The sequence below is a fragment of the Triticum aestivum genome, chromosome 2B (genome assembly GCF_018294505.1).
Source record: "Triticum aestivum cultivar Chinese Spring chromosome 2B, IWGSC CS RefSeq v2.1, whole genome shotgun sequence".
Classification (NCBI taxonomy): domain Eukaryota; kingdom Viridiplantae; phylum Streptophyta; class Magnoliopsida; order Poales; family Poaceae; genus Triticum; species Triticum aestivum.
Window position 1 is genome coordinate 353,372,195 of NC_057798.1, and position 6,122 is coordinate 353,378,316.

The following is a 6,122-nucleotide window of genomic DNA, read 5'->3' on the forward strand; positions in this document are numbered from 1 at the left end:
GGTAATTAATGTCAACATATCTCTTGTTCGACTAATATTTTCATCTAGTATATATCAGATAAGTTCCACATTGGAGTGGCATGGACAAGATGTTAAGGACAAACATTAGCAAAAGCTCAAGACTCTACATTTTTATTTTAGTGGTCCAAGATCACATTAAGTCCATAGGAAAGCCAATACTATTAAAAGGGGATGAGGTGTTCCTTAATGGCTTGCTTGCTCAAAGTGCTTAGTGATATTCTCCAAAGACCTCAACCACTTTATCATTTCCACATATGTCCTCACCCTAAAAGTCAAACTCGGTCCCACCGATTTGATCTATCTGGCGCAACCGAGTTCATTTGACATAGCCACATCCAGAAACCCTAATCAGTTCGGGCTCACCGATGGGACCTCAGTCTCACCGAGATGGGCTTGCAAACTCTCTGTTGCCTGTTGCAATAATTTTGGTTCCACCGAGATATGCAATTGGTCCCACCAAGTTTGCTTGACCAACTCTGTGATTGCTTATCTATACCTATACTAATTACAGACTCCCTAGAAATTACCATGTTAATTAGAAATTATGAGTCGTTCATCTCTGGTGGGATCGAGTTATTATGGCGAAGATTAACGCATGTAACTTTTGCTTAATGGCGTGCTTAAGTCGGCCAAAAAACACTGAAGGCCCACGGTCCTTTCATCAGGGTTGTTAAAAAAGAAGGCCCATGGTCCTTCCACCATGGTTGCTAAAAAAGAACTCCTCCCGTATCCCTAACCTTCTGAAGGCCACCACCACACCCGTAGCTTGCCATGGATCACGCCGCCGCCCGGCTCCCCACCGTCGTCGTCGCTCCCTGTCTCATCTGCCGCCGCTGCCCACCACATCCACTCTATGTCGCATCCCACCGCTTCCATCGCCACCGCTAACCATCTCTCGCCTTAGTCCTCTCTCTTGGACCAGCACGCTGCGGCGGATGCTTCCGGTCGCGTGGTGGCGACGCGGCTGGTCGCCTATAAGCTACAACAATGGTTCCCTGTTGTACCCCTCCACTCACCGGACCGCTGAGGCATGGATGTACCTGGTGAAGATCGCGCTCCGCATAGCAAATTCGGCCATGTTCTGAGTGGTTGCTCGGCAAGGTAATTTTCATCTCTGAAGTTCTCTTATGGACCGTGTAATGGATTTGTGGGTGCGCTAGATGGAGTGCCACTGGATTGCCATGTTAGTGGGCAGAATCTCCTCTCCTGCACACACGAAGCAAGGAGCTGAGTCAATACTACTATCCTTTGGCTTTGCAATGGTGATTAGATAGTTCTGTTTTTTCAAATCATGGTGCTTTAGTTAGTTTGTCAACAGGTAGAAGAGCAATTGATCAGAAGGCCCATAATTTTTTCATGGATGTAGAAGAAACCGAAAAGATCCTTTCATGGTTGTACAAGGAAGCCCTAAAATACCTACCTTCACCTTCGCTTCCTCTAATCTGTACTCTATCCCTCCCCCAGTTGAAAAACAAATCCACGTCTCTCTCAAAACCAAGTTGAGGCATGGATCCCGTGTAATCAAGGAGCTTATTGCGTCAAGATTATTTTCTTCCTCTGGATCAGGTTCGTTTTCCCACAGTTTTTGTTCTGAATTTGTTTTCTTTCTGGTGTATACTTGAATCCACATTAACTTCAGATTCGGGTTCAATTTTTTTTCAATCACCCCTTCAGATAGTGTTGCGCGCTCAAGGGATTCAATCTAGAATCTTCTCACCTACAGTACAACCTATGGATGTCCGAGATCGGTCGGGGCATAACTATGCTCCTCAGGTGAGTTTATAAATTAAGAAACATGTTGTCTAAACAAACATAAACATGAAGGAGCCTAATGTCAGTTGTCAACATGCCGCTGTTTAAGCCACTCCTAAATCAATTTTCGTATGGGCAAAACATGCCAGGGACCCTATATGGCAAGATTAATATCTTTTCTTGATTTCTTTTGTTGCTGCTCTGCCACAATCTCCTGATTAAGGAAGTACCTTGCCAAGCTGGCATGTCCTGGCCGTTGTAGGTAAGAGAATTGACTTCTGATGAACTTTCTTCTTCTTATCCTCTTTCAGTTAGATAGTTATATTGTGAAACACTTGACAACGAAGCTCTCTGTCAACTATTAGAGTATTGACGGTTTCTGTCGTAAATCTGAATGTTTTTGCGGGCAATTGTTTTGTAAAAGCAATGGCACGTGACAACTACTAAAGCATTGAGTGTCATTGCTGTTGCACTTTCTATAAGTATGGGGATTGATTTTCTGTCAATTCTGCGTTACAACTTACGACTGACAACTACTAAATTTCAATGCCCTTTTTGACAATTTTAGGTTAAATAGAATGGCGTGTGAAATAATTGGTGCTATCAACTAGGAGTAATCATGTCATTGATGGGTAATGTAGCAGTTATGCTCTGCATTGATATTAAAGTCAACACAAAGGAACTCTCACATATGTTTGCTTTGTCTCCAACTGGGAAATAATGTGTGCGTACATACCCACTGGAATGTTACCCGCGCTCCGTACTCGGCTCCGGTGATACAGTTTAACGGCAAGACACACTTATCTAACAAAGTGCTCACAACTTCCCAGCAAATGCTGCTCATTGAGTGCCTCCTCCATTCAATGAGGAAAAGTTGACTGCTTGAGAAAAAGAAGCTGTGAGTTCCCCACATCTACTGAACATCGTTTTGGTTACTTCGTTTCTCTTCCTGCAGTTTTTGCATGGGCTGCGGATGTGATGCTTTGTATGGGAACAAGACTGATATGATTTGGGTTTGCTGCATGTACATTCGACTTAGTTGTACTCGGGAATGTTTAAGAAAGTAATTTGCAACAACGTGGATGTCAGATTTATCAACTACTGTCACTCTTGGTTTTGAAGGATTTGATTATGGGAGTTTTAGTATGCCCTGACCAAGTACAATAGATGTAGACACCATTGTCGCTTCCTTATTTGTATGTGATTCAGATATTTTAAAACCTTATCTGTACCATTGAATTATGTTTTTTTTCTGTGGGGAGTACCAGAATTATGTTGTTATGTAGGTTGCCCGATATGTTCATCGATGCTGTGGACAACGATTTTTATTATCGTTTCCCATATTTATCTAATTAGGTTTGCAATTACACTTTGTTTTATTTATCATCTGTATCTAGAAAATCAGATTGTGAAGCTTATAATTTATTAGTTTTTCTGTGATTTCCCTTTATTTTGCTGATAGTCCACTACTCAGGATTATAAGAGCCACCATCTTTGTGAGCATTTTAACTTCAGGTGTTCCAAGGTGTTAGTATGGTTCTACAGAGAAAGCTGCACAACATGCCTAATTTTGTACTTACCTTGCAGTTCTGTAGATCTACTACAATTATATGATGTCCTCAAATCAGACCTTTGCAAGCATCACAAGATATCAGTATATATATGTAGCGCACCTTTGGTTCAATCATACATTCATAGTAGTTTGATGTACTACGTTTTGGTTGGCAGAGAGGATTCTGATGGTGACGCATGATTCACTGTATTTTGTTTTGTTTTCAGGCCGATGAAATTGCTGGACTAGAAAAAAATATGTGTGTATATAAGGTGATTTTCATTGCAACGTACACTTGCCTCTACACAAGGCATTGCTGTAATAATAATTTCTATATTGTAATAAGTTTTGGTTGGACACTTGAGCTCCGTTAGCAGTTCTGTAGATCTACTACAATTATATGATGTCCTCATATTAAAACTTTGCAAGCATGACAACATATCAACATATGATTTTCGCCTCTGTTTTTATGTTGTGAATATCTGTAATTTCCTAAGACTTTAGCCCTGTTTGGCAGTCATCCAGCTCCGGGAGCGCGCGGAGCGATGCTTGGGCGACTCCTAGAAATTGGGATGCGGGCCGCTCCGCTCCAGTGCGGTGCTTCGAAGCGGAGAGCTACCGAACAGCGCCTTTGCGTTAGGATTAAGAGCATGATGATTGCAAGGATTTTCAGTTTTGAAAGGTATTGGTTCGGTTCCAGTCCATTACTATAGAGCACACCTTTTGTTAGATCGTACATTCATAGTAGTTCGACGTACTATGTTTTTGGATGGCAGAGAGAATACTTATGGGGACACATGATTCACTCTATTTTGCTCTATTTACAGGCAGATGAAATTGTTGGACTGAAAAGAAATCAGTGTGTATATATGGTAGTTCTCATTGCAACATCCACTTTACTCTACAGAAGGTGTTGTTGTTAATAATAATTTCTGTATTGTAATAACTTGTGGTTGGACACTTGAGCTCCTTTAGTAAGTCCTTACTATGAAATATATTCACTAATGTACTAATTGCGAAATTAATGTGTACGCAGTTACATGGTTCATTATTTATTTATTACAAATATATGGTTGTTTACATGCAAGTCTAGCAATATTTTGGAAATACTTTCTATTTCAGTGATGACACTTGAGTTTTGCCACAAAGTAAGAAGTGCCAGGAGACGGCTTGCTACAGAAACTAAATTTCTATAAAATTCACTGCTGCCCTTCTGATATTTTTTTCTGCCAAACAAATGTTCGACTTTTAGTACTTTATCATCTCATCAACTTTATAGATGTATTAAGTAAAGTCACGTGCATTTGTTAGGTTCTCAATTGGCTTTTCTTGATTATAGGTAGTGTGCAATATTTTACTACCCCCAACTTCAAAAAGAGGCTGATTATAATTTTTGAGATGTAACTCTGACCATGAATTAGAGTCAATTCTGTCATGGCGTAACATTTGGCAAGATCAACCACTTTAGAACCTTCCTCGAGTTGCACTCATATGCTAAAGATCATAAAAAAGCTACATTACATGATGACACTGATATTTATGAATGATTTCACATCCATGTGTTACCCATTGTTGTCCAACAGCTACAGCTACAGGAGTTATACAGAGTTTGAACATTGAGAACGATGCTATGCAATATGAGAGCTGGTCATATAACTTGGGTAATGGAAAGTAATGTACCAGAACCAAACCTTTATTGGTGATCCTCAACCTACCCCAGCACCATGCAAATGGATATGGAATCTTCTTGCTTATGCAAACAATAAAATTCTTCTGGCTTCTTATACAGGAGAGCCTTCACAATAGAGATCTGATGAAGAGATATTTTTTTGTTGGTTATAAAAATTGTGTTCTATGTGAGGAAGGCACAAATGAAACTATGATGTACCTTCATTTTCTCATGTGCATTCAGTTAGATTTTTTGGGTGGAATCTGGGTATTGGATGGGACACTGATATGCTCAATGAAGCAAAGAACAGGAAGAACATCGTATGTTTCAATAAGCTCATGATTAGTGGGTGTTGGTCTATATGGAATCATAGAATCATCTTTGATAACAAAGGTGCTAATATAGAGACGTACCTATTCAGTTCCAAGAAGCATTTTTGTATCATCACGAAGACGTCAAAACCTAGCCTAAAGGAGGGGTCACATATAGTAAGACATGTAATTTCTTTTCTTCACCTCCTGTACATATACACATGTACCTTATCCATCATATTAATAGAAAACGAGTCACAGTTGGGGTTTAGCCTACTATATTTTTTTCTCAAAACAATTAGACTAAATAATCATAAGTCATGTAACTTATAAATTGTATACATCAATTAATATCTTGCAGAAAATTTATGTACCAGGCAATTGATAAAAAAGTAATAACGAACATATGTGCCAAAAAAATTAGAAATATACAATGAAGAATGTGGTTTCCTAGATATATGGTTAAGTCTGGAAGATCCATGGATGATGATTACAGAATAAACAAGGTATTAATTAATTAATTGTTTAAAAACAAGATATTACTTAATGAAGCTTAGGGACTAGATAGTTCCTACACTTGGAAATGAACCATCGATGATGCGAACGACCAATAAGAATTGGATAAAACTTAAAAGGTAGTTCTTAATATGAAATATTCACATCCTGCATTCCAAAAATCTATGGTATTAATTAATGAAGCTTAGGGGCCAAATAGTACCTCCGCTTGGAGACGTCCATGGATGAATCGGATGTAAACGACCAATGAGAATTGAATAGAAGTTACAAGGTAGTTCATAATATGAAATATTCACATCCT

At 39.2% G+C, this 6,122-nt stretch overlaps 1 long non-coding RNA gene across 7 annotated transcripts; it reads left to right on the plus strand.

Moving 5' to 3' along the window:
* Positions 1-716: 716 nt before the first annotated feature.
* LOC123044921 (uncharacterized) lies at positions 717-4,412 on the plus strand. Of its 7 annotated transcripts, none has more exons than XR_006420750.1 (6): positions 717-1,587; positions 1,696-2,671; positions 3,060-3,129; positions 3,553-3,597; positions 3,843-4,007; positions 4,153-4,412. It is a non-coding gene; the product is annotated as an uncharacterized lncRNA (long non-coding RNA). The 7 variants fall into 7 exon arrangements; XR_006420752.1 differs by having other exon boundaries at positions 1,696-2,035; positions 2,342-2,671; positions 3,060-3,597; XR_006420749.1 differs by having other exon boundaries at positions 718-1,122; positions 1,340-1,587; positions 3,060-3,597.
* Positions 4,413-6,122: the final 1,710 nt, after the last annotated feature.